A 14,357-nucleotide genomic window follows, 5' to 3' on the forward strand; every position below is an offset into this window, starting at 1 on the left:
AATCTAAAAATGGGAAGTGATTTTCTTTGCATCTGCATTTTGTGGTATATGCAGGCACCTCAGTGTATTTAGTTTCCAAAACAGGAAAACAGTTTCCTCGTTCCAGCTACGCACCTGGAAGCCCTGGATAGTATTCATGATTTGTAAACGAGGCAACAGTGATTAGCTTATAATTTCTAGGACTTGCTCAGGCGCATTATTTAAAAACAGAAAAGTCGCAGTTTCGTCCGAAAGACTAAGCATCGTTTGGGACAGCAAATTAGTAGACAGCTGTACAAACTAAGAATGGTATTCTTATCGGCCGTATAAAATGGGAATCATTCGCTTGCAAAGTGAATTAACAAGCGTGGTGTCAGCGCGCACAGACACGCATGAACACATCACATTCGATGACCGCGGACTCTTAGTTGTCAAAAGGGTGGCATGGGCAAGCGTGGAAGAAGCAGCGAGCGAAGTGACCTTCGTGCTGTCTATCATTTCAACGCAAATTGAGCGGCGAGAACAAGCAAGTACAAAGGTATGAGCCGTCGGGAGATTGATTTTAAGATATGGCGGGTGCGACCGCGCAAAGTATGCAGTTGCTAGGAGAGTAGAAGCCACACCGGCCCCCCTCCCTCCCGCACTGTAACCCAACTTTCCTCCCTTGCGCGTGCGAGATTGAGTAGCGAAGGTCACTTCCCCTTGCGCCTGATCGCGATATACTTAAAGCCTCTTAAACTTTTTAAAGTAGTGGAGCACAACTTCCCTCCACTCCCTCTCGTCCTCTCTCTCTCCCTCCCTCCGATTTCCTAACGGCCTTTCGTGCGACAGAAGATGGCAAGTTTACCCGAATGATCTGCTCTCCGCTTTACACCATCGCGCACTCCAGATAAAGCTGCCAACTGTCAACTCAACTCACGTGCTTTCAGACTCAGATTCAGAATGCGGTGCGCGGTGACAGTGTTATGGCCCTTGGACTTGATACAGAACATCACGGTGACGGTATCGGCAAAAATACGGGTGGTGTGTCATATAGGGTGCTATAACGTAACACTATTCCAAACTTTTTTATTCCAATTCTGCAATCATCGTTCCGTGATTGGTTAAAAACTTTTTTTGGGCCGCCTCCGCTTCGCCTATCTGTCGCGCGACGTCACGAGAACGGTGATAGCTCCCCATCCGTTATGACGTGTACATACTGATTATGCTTGATTGTATCGAACAAAAGAAAAATAGTGATATCTCATTCGACGCCTTTTCGCCATTAGCCCCGGGCTATTGGTCAAAGGTTTCCGGGCTGCACCCACTTTACCTGTCTGTCACGCGGCGTCACAAAACCACGAAAACTGACCCCATCAAAGGGACGTTGTACATGTTAAAGATGCAGTAATATGCCGCACAAAACTGAATTTTCTTCTGAATAGCCACTGGCTGCCCCGTTCCGAAAGTTGTAAAAGATGGTTGCTGCAGATGGCTGAGGCACTGGTTACTCGCACGTGCCGGAGAACATGGGGTGATTTGGTTGTAATAAACCTTTTAGCGTAGCCCTGTAACTTGTTGAAGCACTTTCAGCTCGTTTACAACCTCGCTCTCCCAACTGTTCCTTGCTGAGGATCCGTTCTAGCGGCATTTTTAACCTTCAGTTGCATGTCGCCTCGATTTTTGACCAGCCACCCCAAGCTAAGTAAAAGAAAGCGGACCAATTGCAGACGCCGGCACCACCCACTTCATCCAGTTATTGATTTTCCGTGCGCTGGCTCGGCCCCATCGAATTCATTTCCACTTGAGCGTGCTTCTCGCCTTTTGTCAGCCAATTACACAAGACAAGCCACTCACTGTAGGCAATGTTATTCGCTTTTAAAGCAAAGAAAAGTGACCTCCTCTAAACGAGGAGAGCGTTTGATTGGTCTGTTCAGACAACCCTGAGGGTCACCGCGCGATGCTTGCGTTGGTGGTCACGCAAATTTGACGTCAGGAGATTGGAATAAAAACATACTGGAATAGTTTTATGTTATAGCTTCCACAATCGCAATAAAATCATCATCGTACATTGAAATAAATGTTTTCTTAAGACTGCAGTTTAAATTAGAATAAACTGACATCTCCACACCTGCATACGTCTATACCAAGTCTAACAATACAAGCCAATATGGCACAACATTTTGGAGATATACATCACTGGTGAAGATTTATGAAATCGTATTATCGGGATTTCGCTATAAATACGAATTCGAATAAATTTAACTCTGTGATATAATTGCCTTTGCAATGCGTTTAAGTCTATCTGCATGCAAATTCCTCTGTTCTAATTCTTTCCGGACAATGACTCCGCTTAATCTGGCAGGTAGCTGCAGGCGGAACGCTACTGCATCGGCATTCTTTTAAATGTTTCAAAGAGATGCACTCATAGAAGCGATTAATAATGTTTCCACTGGGATATACATACGTTCATTGCAAGGTCGAGTCTGCTTTAATTAGATGCCTGAAGCAAAAATTCTGGTGTGAACGCCATCAAACTGAGCTACAGATGTTCAGGTAGGGGTTGTTGGCAGAGGTCCGTGCTTTTTCTCTTGACGTGTATGAATTGTGAGTTGGTTCATAGTGCGTTATAATGCGGTTTTGCTGGCCCAATGGATATATGACTGCACTCCAAGAACAGCTGCTGCACCCGTAGTGGCTTGGCTTGTCCTAAAAAAACTAGGGTCTTTTACATTGCACGCGTTTATTTTGTTGTAAGAGCAGTTATAAGTTCACGCCAGGCACATTTCTTCCGTCAATGTCGCCGTCACCCTAATGTTCCCTATAAAGCCCGACTGCGATAACATCGCCACCGCGCCGTTTGCTGTACGCGCTAGTGTAAGCGTACGACGATTCGGCGATGATACGGAATCGATCGCGCATGCGCAAGGTAGGAACGCGAGGTGGAAGTGCGCCGTCTTTCATCGTGAGTAAGGCACCAGGGAGGAGGAGAGGAGTTTGTACTCCGACGGCACCTGCGTATCCGGGATGATGATGAAGATGATGATGATGATGATGATGATGATGATGATGATTCTGTGGCATCCCTTCTGAAGTGGTGCGGTGACAAATAGTCACCTAGTCTGGAAGCAGGCCATACATGTTTTTCATTCTTGCATTTTTATATACATCCCTTTAACCTTTCTTTTTTCTTCCTCAAGTCTTCTCTATCTACCTTGTACCACTGCCGGTGCCTGTAACAAGTTCTGTCATATCAATCTCTTCGGTGCATTTTTTCCAATACTCAAAACATCTTTTGATTATCACGATTGCTGACCGTATGATACTTCCGCACACTTTAGATACAACCGCTTACGAAAGGTGGCGTTACATAAGCGTCTCATTAACTTAATCCCTTCGCATTCCATTCGGATTTGCTATGTGGCCTCCGGATTTTTTCTGCGCAATACACATGCCTCATACTGTCGCGAAATTTGCTGCGGTATGCTTTTGTCATTAGACAACCACCTCGAGCTTCACGTGGCACTGCACTGCTCCTAGTGATATCGCACAGATTTCCCTTGTAACTTCTTTCCAACTGCACCGACTTCAGCTAATTTCTCGTACCCTAATGGACGATCCAAGAACTAGTCCATCAAGGTTCAACCTTGGGTTCTCGCAGCTTGCGCTGCAACGTTGCCTGGCCGTTCTGAAATAGTTGTGATGGCGCTGCGCACAAGCCTGAAAAAGAAAAAAAGAACGGATGTCGAAAGAATTTTGTTGCGTACCATAGTGCGTGTCATCGCAGTGGAAGTACACCACTGCTTGATTTTATAGCTTCTATGAAGAAGCAGACGACTCCAATCGGTGGTCGCCAAGAATTAGACTACTACGCATTAAGAAAAGGTGGTTGATAGTATGCTAGTTTCTTAGAAGCACTTCCCTCTGAAAGGCTTCATTGTTCCCGGCGAGTGGGCCATTCGTACTTTTTTTTATATAATTCATTTATTTTTCGGGCGTATAAGATTGTGAATTTGGCTTTGTTTTGGCAGGCGCCTAAATAAACTAGCGATATACTTTTAAGCTTCATTAAATTTTGTTGGTTTAGTTATCAAGCCCTGCATTGTTGTAAATAATACTTGAAGCAGCAAGACTACTTAAGCTAATGTACTTTTGCCGCTGGCCCGGGTAGCAGGAACGATAACCAGCTCGGAAGTTTTCAAGTTGACCATGGCACATGTTATGCCACGAGGCGACGTATCGTTTTGATATCATGCCTCAGTTTACCAGTGTAAGCAGAAGATACTGTTTTCTTATTCAGTACGATGAGTTGTCAGTTCAGCAGATCGCAAAATATTTAGAAGCAACTGCAAACAACGCTCTTTGTAAATTTGTGGCATTCGACCTGCCCACAGCGCCGCTAGTTTGGTTTCCTAGTCTGTGAACACAGCTAAATTAAATTACAACTGGTTTGATTTCTTTGTAACTCTGGCATTTCCACTAATGCAAAAGATAGTGCTCTGAAAGAAAAGAAGCCACGCGTAGTTTCGGAATCCGGTGGCGAGAACCGCAACTAGGTTCCATTGTTTGTTTTTTACCTCTCGTGTTTCACCGGTGTTTGAGAATTCCTACGGGCGGCAGGTGCCTGCTGTGCGCCCAAGCCTAGACACTACGTACTGTGAGCTTTAGATGCAGACTAGGTTATCACCCTCATGAGCTAGCCACAAAGACAATGGTTCACCCTGACTCACAAACTGGACTCTCATTGTTTTTATTCCAGGAAACACTGACCGGGCAACAAGCTTTTAGCCTATTTCTGTCTGTGAAGAATATCTGTATTTAGCGCTTGAAGGCACGACAGACGATACTGCCCTTGAAATGTGTGTGGCTATGTGATGCACTACAACACGAGTCGCAGTGCAGAGTGAGCACTGAAGCAACGGCTTAAAAGACCCGCTACGCCCCAGTTGTTTCCATTTTTACCTTCCGGCTCACTTAAAAGGCTCTGTCATTTTTTAAGCTGATGCGGCTCGATAAGCAGGCCGGACGTTTGCACGCACACCGCGACCACTTCCACGGTTTCATCACTGACATTGTTCAGACGGATCCAAATATGCTAACGGCAGCAATGACACTTTCAGGTTCTCTGAAACATATCGATTCTACAGCGCAAGTAAGGATCTTAGGCACAGCACCACCATCATGGCCGCCGTGAACTTGGTTGTCGAAGCTATCTTGGTTTATTTTTGCAGTTTTGTGAGCCCAAGTAACGGATTGTGGAGTTGCCAGTAGCGCGGACGTGTGGGCCCTATCTCGAAAGCGATCTGCGATAGGTACAGAGTGCACAGGGTCTGATAGCTTCGTGCGCGCTGTGTTCTCGCCGCTTAGTTCGTGTTGAAACGAGGGGCAGCATGAAGGTAATTTTAGAGATAAATGTTCATTTCGCTCACTGCTGCTGCCGCGCCCTGCCTCGCGCCATTTTTTTGACAGCATGTGTCCGCGGTCGTCAAGTGAGTTTGTTTCTGTTTGGCTTTGCACGTGCGACCCCACGCTTGTTAGTTTCGTTAGTAAGCGAATGTTTAGAAGTTTATACGGCCGATAAAACTACTTTTGTTACTTCGTGTGGCTGTCTAATAATTTTCTAGTGCAATCGCTGCATCGTGTTTCGGGCACAACTGCCGCTGTTTCTTTAAAGCGGGGAACTCGGAAGTCACAGATCACGAACGGCACGCACATATCACCGTGACAGAACGTTCTTGACAATAAAGTAGCAAGCGCAGAGTGGCAATCAAAGCAAACGCGAGCATGCAAGGCAGGTGCCCATTATTCTTTGGGTGTAAAATTTGCCTCAAAAGGGTGTGTAAATATTTCTAGGTCTACGTGGCCACGTAAAGCCAAGGCTGTTATCGCTCACCACTTTGCAGCTCGACAGCCTATCACCAGTTCTCATTAAGCAATAAATATAGCACTAAGGCTGTCGCTCAGTGCGAAACTAAAATCATTGCTCGTGAATTGGGGAGAAAAACTCTCGGCATTCCAAAAGAAAACGAGATTTTACGTACCAAAACCACGATCTGGTTATGAGACACCCCGTAGTGGTGGAATGCGCAATAATTTTGGCTAGCTGCGATTGGTTAACGTGTTCCTGAATTTAAGCACATGAGCGTTCGTGCCATGGAGTTACAGGCAATATTCACTGGAGGGAACTCTGACCCTAGTGTCTACGGGACCAGCATGGGGGGGGAGGGGGTAAGTTCAGCCAGTATGGGAATGATGGTTAGTGCATGGAGTTGCCTATACTTCGTCCTCCTGGCTTCAAGCAAAGTCGTGAACTCGTCATTTTCAAAAAATGCTGTGTACTAAATATTTAAATACACATTATTAAAATTGACCGATGGCAGTATTCCAACAAAAGACCTCTAGAAAAAACGCGTTATTGAAACCATGACGCCAAGGACTTATCAATCGACAAGCGGTCCAGAGCGCCCCAATGAATTTTTGGCGGGTAAGCCAGGGTGTATAGATGTTTGGCGCGTTTCGATTGGGCCTCCTCGACAGGCTAAACCACAGCGACAAGTAGCGATCGTGTGTGTTCGCGCAGTCTTCTTTACTTAGAAAAAGCTGAGAGTTCATTGAAATTTATGACAATGAAGGCGAATAAAGTGTTTTAAATAAAGTGGCAAGTACGTATGAATCCACAAACACGAAGATCAGACAAATCCACGCACTACCCATCATTCCCAGGTATGTTAGGCGATGGCCGCGCCAGAATTGCCCCGAATAATTGTTCAAGAAACTCTATGGAAGCAGTAGAAGGCTGCGCTACAAGTGTACGGGGCATGTGCCGCTCTTTGATGAACCTCTCGCCAACACGGATCACTGAGTCTGTGGCACTGAGTGTGCGGCAAGGTGGGGAACAATTCCCGTCCCTTGCAGGCACCGCTGCAACACGCTTCTCGTCTCGGAGGCCAAGCGCGGACTTATCGGCAGTGCCGCTAGATAGACCAGCGGGACTAGAATGAAGCGCGAGAAAGGTATACGACGCGTTTCATGTCGTTCGCACGCACCGGCGTGCTATTCATTTGTGAGGCAACGCGTTGGTTTCGAGGCGGCGGCGCTAGATGGCCCGTAGTGTTCTTTGGGAAGCACGAAATAGGAGTCCCGCGGCAATACGCGCATTATACATAGCTCGTTTCGACCATTCGGCAAGTTGTCTGGCTATATTGCTTCAATGCTAATGCATTACTGTAGAGAGCCAACGTGAATTCTGAGAGAATTCTTAAAAGTGTCATTACTGAGCTAATTAGTTATGTTTATTAATAGAACATTTTGATTATTGGCTTGAGGGCACATGTGATATTTCAAAAGATACAGAACATGCTCGGAACCACCTAATGAAGTTGTTCTTTCCATGCCATCAGAGGGATGATAGAGCAAATAAGAGGTTAGCGTGAACTGTCAAAATACCATTTAATAAACCACGCAGCGCTTCTTTTGGGTCAAGAAAAGATATTGTTTAAGGGAAAATTGTGTCTGAGAGGTCCACATACCTTTAGTGAAATGGAAATCACCCACTCAGGAGAGGGGACTGGTAACACTGGGCACTAAAATGGCGCCATACAGACGGCGCATCGGCTCTTTACGTCATGCACAAAGGCCCCAAGATGTAAAAACCGAGCCATTACAACGCCTTGAATTCACTGCTGCAGCCGATGCTGGTCAAGCGGCGTGGACTGCTCTGCCATCCCGCGACATCATGCGAACGTGGCGTTCTCTGGTACTGGCAGTTCGTGCGAGTTTGCGAGCCCACAAATCCAGCGCAACACTACACGATCACGAAACTGCCTAAACGCGAAAGCGTGAGCGGTGCAGAATCGACCAAAAACGAAAGCTTTTGGCCACCCGCCTGTCAAGGGTCAATGAGTTCTTTTTTCGAAGAACCGAATAGAAGTAACCAAGTAGTACTTTATTCCATCTTGCAATGCAATGAAACGATCGTTCTATTACAAATTATCGGTTACTAGTGACAGAATTAAAATAAGCAGTGCCTACGCCATAGGGATAGTACTTGAATGTCCCGTGGGAGTCAAGTGGTATCCTCGGTTTACATCAATTCCTTGATTACTGAAACTCTGTTCGCGATTATAGCTATACGCCTTAGACCATTTCGAGCACTACAGCCTCACTTTAGATTAATATTTACTTGCCTTTAGTGTTGCCTTTACTCTTAATATATTTTTAGTTTCAGGACTGTGAAAAGAACTTGCGGATCACGAAAATAAGAGTAGCAAATGCAATCTTGCGTGTCTGAATAGTAGAGCCCCAAATAATATCTCAACAGAACAAAGCCCATGTGCTTATAGAAAAAAAAACGATCAACCACGGCTTGCAGTAGACACTAGCGCATTAGAGGATTTATTGTGAAGATGGAAGCCCGCCACAGTTCAAAACGATGATAAGCAGGCGATCAATGAGTATGGAAGCACACTCGTCGTATTTTTTTTTCTTTTTGATGGGAGAGCAGTTACTTTCCTTCAAAACACGATTGCTAGGGGTGCAATCGAGACGCGCAAGAGCTCATGTACGTCCCCCCCCCCCATTTCCTCCGTACCTTTCCTTAAAGCGGCTATAAAAAAGCACTTAAAGGACGATGTCGTCGAAACAGGTTGATTGCGTGTTTCTGTGCTCGCTATGCAACTTTTCAAGTTCGACTTATGCTCTAAAAGACGATACATAAGAGTTTCCATCAACTGACGTAATTACATTGCTAAGTAACGACACATCTAAAAGTAGTCTAACTCAAGACGAATACAAAAAAAAAGATATAGCACTGGACTCGTTCGTCTGAGGTGTACCAGTCTTCTTTTGTTCGGTTGAAGTTACTGGAAATACTTGACATGCATCTGGCAGGACATGCCCATTAAGTCCAAAATCCCAAACATTCCTACGTTAGTAATGAAGCCTTCATTGCGGTTAGGGGGCCTCATATCAATTGTGAAAGCTTCCGTCTTGAGGCGTACTTAATAGAGCCTTCCTTGGCGCTCCCATACCATAAGGCAACCCCGACGCTACCTCGATGCTTCCTCTCCATGATTTTTTTTCACTAAAGGACCTTCTCGGAAATGCCTTTCCTCGCCGCATTCTGAAACAGGGGTTTCTTGTCAATGTTTGCCCACGTGATGCTCGTTCACGCACGCGCAATCACTTTCCGGTGGCTGGTTGGCACGCGCCCAAAGAAGGTAAGATTTCAGAATTCGGCCCGTAGTATTTTACAACACGTTCACTAATCGTTCTGTAACAAAGAAAAACAACAGAATTGGCAACCCGGACTGCAGTCCTACCTTAGTTCTTTAAGCTTGTATTTCGCAGAAATGAGGCAATCGGTCGCATCCTTGCATGACGTCGGAGATTACGGGAACTTCTCACTTTCGAGATTTTTTTTATCGAAAGCTTAGACGACGCTTTTATGGCTTCGTTCTTGTGTGGACAAATACCAAAGTAATTACTTAAATATTTGACCCGCCGTGGTTGCTCAGTGGCTATGGTGTTGGGCTGCTGAGCACGAGGTCGCGGGATCGAATCCCGGCCACGGCGGCCGCATTTCGATGGGGGCGAAATGCGAAAACACCCGTGTGCTTAGATTTAGGTGCACGTTAAAGAACCCCAGGTGGTCAAAATTTCCGGAGTCCTCCACTACGGCGTGCCTCATAATCAGAAAGTGGTTTTGGCACGTAAAGCCCTAAATATTATTATTATTATTACTTAAATATTTGTGCGACTTATTACACAAATATATAGTTCATCCTTGCATGAGATACTTATGCTCAGTTAGAGGGGTTTTTACACTGACTGATCGTAGTCATCAGCAAGGTATCATCATTTCGGCCTTTTGGTGCATGATTATATCGGTATCATAACTTCGAGTGCCCCCACACGGATTTACGGAAAAGATAGCGAGCTGTGCCTCTTTCATGCGTTATTCAGGGGTCTACGAGAACAACAACGCAGCAACCATCGACGCTGGCAAGATTAGGACGTTTTCAAGAATACAGCCAAAGGTCTTCGCCACCGACACTGCGATGGTGGTTCCCGCTCTGCCACCCCGGATGTCACACAGCAGCAGCAGCGCCCCCGCCACCCCTGCGACTGAAACGGAAGGAGACCTGGTGACAAAAACGACCAGAAATGCGCCAACACCTGCGTCAGCCAGGACGGAAAAACCCACATCCACGATGCCCGCGACTTCGGCCCCATCCGTGACATTAGAGACGTCTACGACATACGTGACATCGACGGCAGCTGGTAAGCTGCGCGATACGACAACACGCCGAAGCTAATCATATCAGTTGCCTAGTTTAATTTGTAATGCATAGCAAATGTACGTAGGTGGAGGCATAGTCTTTGATTCGTTCTGAAGGACTATGTTTAGGATTCAGTTTGCACATGTGGCACCAAGCAGCTCTTCTCCTTGCAAGGCCTGCCAGTTTGACTTCCAGATGTCCCACTCGCCTCATAGCATTCTCTTAAACACAAGGTCATCAGATTGACTAACCGAATTCTAGCAGGTTACTCTTCAAAGAAGGCCCATCCTTCTCAATAACTGAAACAATAGTCGTATTCAGAGCCTGCTGAACACACCCTCACTTCAGAAACAGTTGTCAGTACTCATATATATATATATATATATATATATATATATATATATATATATATATATATATATATATATTAATAGCCGTTCGTTGTTATACTCACTGCCTCGGTTGTACACTTACTAATGCAACTGAATGACAGTTACCAAAAACGAAGCAGGTACTATTGGCTTTACAAGTGTCGCTTCCATTCTCATATGAAGTAGATGCAACTGCAAAAGCATCACAAGGTAATATAAAGAAAATAAAAAAAGAAAACTGCATCTTGCGGTTAAGCTTCTTCAGGCTTTATTTTGGTATGCGTAACGCTTGCAAAACACTGAATCCAGTCATAACGGCTGATTGACTTCGCAGAAAAATGCATTACATCCACGAACGAACGATAAATGAAAACACAACACTCATAAATAACAAGGGGAAAGGTGCTACATGACATGTACTGTAGCCGCAACTTCAAGAGTATCCATAGCCCTGCTTTGAGGGAGCCCATGTCGTGATGGTGAGCACGTATGTATTTGCGCAGAGAATGAAAGCTTTCAACCCGAATTACGATTGCTTACTGGGCACATATACCGGGTGTTCAAAATAAGCTTTCTGGTATTCTTGAAGTTAGGCATTGGGAGCCACGCAACATCCACCTGTGCAAATATGTTATTTGGCTACAGGGACACAAAGTGACATGGTAATTGTAGCTGTTAGCAGCCCAATTAACAAAAATTGAACGACTACCTTTTTTTTGAGTGGAGTAAATGGGTATGTCTGTTGGTATGTCTGTATGGAAAAGTTAGACGCCGTAGCGTTTCTGCACAGAATCAGTTGGAAGAATTCTTCTAGCGTGTCTTTGCTACGTGATATCCTACTGCAATCTTTAATTGTCATTCACATGATTACGCATGCAAGATTGTGAGGATGGGCGCAAAGCTCATCCCTGCTGTGACGCGACTGTTGCGTGCGGTGTTTAGTCTGACAACAGGGCGGAGGCACAGGTAAATGTAATAACTGTTCCCTTTCTCCTCTCGGCTGGCGAAATCAAAATATGACAGCGCGGTGTGCCGTGCGGTTGCAGCTCTTGATTTGAAGAAAACTTAGAATACTTGGAAATCAGCAGTAACATTATTTGCGTTGCCCAGTGAAGGACCATGCCCGCACCATTACGCACGCGCAAGGCCCTCCTGCTTCTCCGCTCGCGCCATTATTTCGACACGGCAGCTGTCACCATCGATACAGGCTGCGTGGTCGCATGTTACGACAGCGGTTCCGGATACTTCGATTTTTATTTCGCCAGCCGAGATGGAAAGGAGGACAGTTATCACATTTTCCAATGCCTCCGCCCCGTTGTCAGACTAAACAACACACGCAACAGCAGCGTCACATCAGGAAGGGGCTTTGCGCCGATCCTCACCTTCTTGCATGCGTAACCATGCGAACGACATTTAAAGATTGGAGTCGGATATCTGGGAGCAAAGAAATGCTAAAATTCTTCCAACTGATACAGTGTAGAAGCACGAGTGCTTCTAACTTTTATTACAAACATACCCATTTACTGCACTGAACCAAAAGTAAATTGTTCAATTTTAGTCAATTGGACTGCTGAGAGCGATAATTATCACCTCACTTTGGGTCCCCTTCCCCACTTATTTGCACACGTATTCGCGTGCGTCCCGCTGCCTAACTTTAGGAAAACCATAAAGCTTAATTTTAAACACCCTGTATTTGTCCCACAACGACGCACGTAACTGCAATCCAGTTTATCTAAATTTTGCCTAAACCTATGACAGTTACATCATAATAGGCCATGGCCGGACAAGGTCGCACACTTTACAAACTTCCGCCGTAGCGTCGAACTTACCTAGCAAAAAACACTAAAAGAGTCTTTCTGGCTCATAACAGTGCACTTCCTAGCTTTACTAGCTGCTCGCTAAACCATAGATGGTAAGAAGGTAGTAAATACAGAGGAAACGCATGCAGTTACGAACTATTTACAAACGGCATCCTTAAGAGATTAGGGACACTGGCGTTCTCATGTCCTTGATACAAAATTCGAAGACCGGCTGCGCCGGTTTAATTGGTATCTTTGACGGCGTATCTCAGTAAAAGACTAGATAGATTATGGGGTTTTACGTGCGAAAACCACTTTCTAATTATGAGGCACACCGTAGTGAAGGACTCCAGAAATTTCGACCACCTGGGGTTCTTTAACGTGCACCTGTTTTCGCATTTGGCCCACATCGAAATGCGGACCCCGTAGCCGGGATTCAGTCCCGCGACCTCGTGCTCAGCAGCCTAACACCATAGCCACTGAGCAACCACGGCGGGTAATTCGGTAGAATACCCGCCGTGGTTGCTCAGTGGCTATGGTGTTGGGCTGCTGAGCACGAGGTCGCGGGATCGAATCCCGGCTACGGCGGCCGCATTTCGATGGGGGCGAAATGCGAAAACACCCGTGTGCTTAGATTTAGGTGCACGTTAAAGAACCCCAGGTGGTCAAAATTTCCGGAGTCCTCCACTACGGCGTGCCTCATAATCAGAAAGTGGTTTTGGCACGTAAAACCCCAAATATTATTATTATTATTATTAATTCGGTAGAAGTTGCAAGCTTTTGAACGTTGTCCGATGGATGGCAAAGCGGTGCTCGACGGAGGCCCTCACATCGTGGACACAGCGAATGAACGTAGCTCTCCTGTAGCACTCCTATGTAGAACAAGAACAATGACTAACCGAATATTTTTGTCTCTCCAACGTGCACACCTTGGTACTTCGCAGTTTACACCAAAAGAGATTCCCCACCTCGTGTTGAGGAGAAAACTATACCGCGAAACCGACACCAATTGCACCTACCCCAGTCAGGACGAATGCCTTAGCGATAATGTTGTTCAACAAATTACTTCAGGCCTTCTTGGTGTGACATGTTTGATATGGCATCTTACCACGAATAATTCTTTTCACATGGATTCAGGAAAGGACACAAACAAGTGCTAACTTAAACATAATGTTTATTGGAAGCCAGATCACCATTTTATATTTTTCATGCAACTACTCTGGTAAGCGCAAACAAAGATGAATTCAGATACGATAATTCGTTGCTTTTTAAGGATAGTGAAGGCAGGCTAACACCATCTTGGCCTAGCTTCTCAATTCTTGCACTTTCAATTATTAGTCTGGTTATTTTTTATTGTGGCACATGAAAACAGTTTTAGAATTGAGGCGAGCAATCACGCGAGCTGCATTGGCTGCTATCCAATCACACTACCTTTCTTTACATTGCTGCAGCAGTCTCTGAGCCCATCATTTAGACATCGCCCGGTTGGCCCGACGTAGTATCTACCACACGGTAGTGGTATCTGGTATAGGACGCCTTCCTTGCAGGATACGAACCGTGTTCTGTGCTTCTTGCCACGGCCTACCTTTTCTTCAGCTACTGGTCTGCGGGTCTTGCATATTTTCCAAAGCTTCTTCGGGGCCATGAAAACGAGACTGAAGTTTGCCCGATAACCCATCCTTTTTAATGTTGTGGGCTATTTTGTGCAAGTATGGCAAAGTGGCAAATCTTATTCGGCCATCGAAGGCAGCTGCAGTGTTTTTGTAGGCCTTACAGCTACAGGGCCATTTCCTGAGAAGTGCTTAGGCAACGAATACCAGAATGTGGCCGGGATAAGTTGCATCCGTGAGGCGATGCTGGTTCCTACTAGAAGGGAAGATGACTTTTTCAGAGCATTATCTAGGCAGTGTCTGACGATGCTCGTGTTAACGAATTTCGAGTCATAGCAG

Source organism: Dermacentor variabilis, chromosome 10 (assembly GCF_050947875.1).
Source record: "Dermacentor variabilis isolate Ectoservices chromosome 10, ASM5094787v1, whole genome shotgun sequence".
NCBI classification, from domain to species: Eukaryota; Metazoa; Arthropoda; class Arachnida; order Ixodida; family Ixodidae; genus Dermacentor; species Dermacentor variabilis.